The sequence below is a fragment of the Symsagittifera roscoffensis genome, chromosome 4, assembly GCF_963678635.1.
Source record: "Symsagittifera roscoffensis chromosome 4, txSymRosc1.1, whole genome shotgun sequence".
In the NCBI taxonomy this organism is placed as follows: Eukaryota; Metazoa; Xenacoelomorpha; order Acoela; family Convolutidae; genus Symsagittifera; species Symsagittifera roscoffensis.
Window position 1 is genome coordinate 64,946,005 of NC_087065.1, and position 1,558 is coordinate 64,947,562.

A 1,558-nucleotide genomic window follows, 5' to 3' on the forward strand; every position below is an offset into this window, starting at 1 on the left:
AAAAAAGAAACATCAAATTAATATTTGCTATAAGTTTTAATAAAAAATGAATGTTTGTTTCTAAGTCTTATTGCAGCGACATCCCAGTTGGTCTAGCGGTTAGGATTTGTGGCTTTCACCCACAAGGCCCGGGTTCGACACCCGGACTGGGAATTTTGTTGTGCTTTGGATTTTTCTAAATTTAAACAATGAGGCTCTCTCTTTTCAAGTTCCCCCTTTCAAATTCGTTTTTTAAAAGCGTAATTAACGTTGTCATAATGCAATGAATTTTGGCATAGTGAACTAACTGTGAACAGATTTGGTCATGCTTCACATCGCAACATCACGCACTTAGCCGTAATAACATGTAAAATAAACAAAGAAATCAATTTTTTGAAAGGTGGTTGAGGGGAGTGGAAAAAGCCCATAATGAGATGCCAAAAAGCTACAAATAGGGCTCTAACTGAATTGCGGAAAACAAACTAAAGACCTCCCTAAAATTATAATTCGTTTGAATTTTGAAGCACAATGCTAAACTTGTTATATTGCTAGGAAAATTTGCATGGCAAACGAGTTAATCAATTTGAGCAACAATTTTAATTTTTTGTTTTTACACTACCGAACTTTAGTGAGCGTTAGAGAGGGAAGGGTGTGAGATTCCAAATCTTGAGGTCGCAAGTTCGACGCCCATCCGTACCAAATTTTACTTATTCAAGCCTTAGCTCTATCTTTTCTTATTTCACTTTTAAAATTTTTTTTGTCGTGTTCTCGCTTGTGTTTGCGAAGCTCAACTTCGCCTCTGTGCGGCAAATTCAAAGAGTACTATAGAAAAGTATTACACAAAAGCAAGGCCGAGCGTCACACCTATTTCGATACAACAAAAACAACATAGCCAATCAAAGATTGGAAAAGAGCAATGAACGCAAGCAAACATAAAAAAAATACTTTGATGAAAAAATCTCAACATTCAAGTTTCAAAGAAAAAATAGATGCCCTTTAAGCTCTTTGAATTTCTCGAACGATTTATGATTGGCGCTTTTTTGATAGCATTAACCCAATTTGAGAAAACTGGATCAACAGGTAAAATTTTTTTTCCGCTGGAAATCTATAAAATAAGCTCCACTTTCGAAACTTGAAACCGCTCACGTTTTTTTGCGCCATTTTCACGTTCGTATTTGGAGAGTGCTATTTACGTCACTAAAAGCAGATGAATTTCAATTGAACTATACCTAATTCATATATACCTAAGTGCATTCATAAAGGCATCAATATGTATGAATGCACATCTGTAGTTATTAGAGAATTTTACGACTTTTCCTAGAAAAAAACAGCAAGACCTATATAATCAGTTTTCACTGCGTTCATTTCTCTTAATAAAATAACATTAGAAATAAAAAAAATGAAAAATTTTGAAGAAAACTAGGTGAACCAAAACTTTTGTATGTTGCGGTAAAAGATAATTAGGAGCCCAGCTAAACCTGCAAGTACCTGCTTGGTTTTAATGAACTTGCTATACTGATGCACAAAAGTATCGGTAGTTTCGAAAACTAGTATTTGAGCAAAACCTGTGATCTCTACT

General features: G+C 34.6%; 1 non-coding gene across 1 annotated transcript; it reads left to right on the forward strand.

Annotated features, from left to right (window-relative positions):
* Positions 1-81: 81 nt before the first annotated feature.
* Trnae-uuc (transfer RNA glutamic acid (anticodon UUC)) lies at positions 82-153 on the forward strand. Its single transcript has one exon. It is a non-coding gene; the product is annotated as a tRNA-Glu (tRNA).
* Positions 154-1,558: the final 1,405 nt, after the last annotated feature.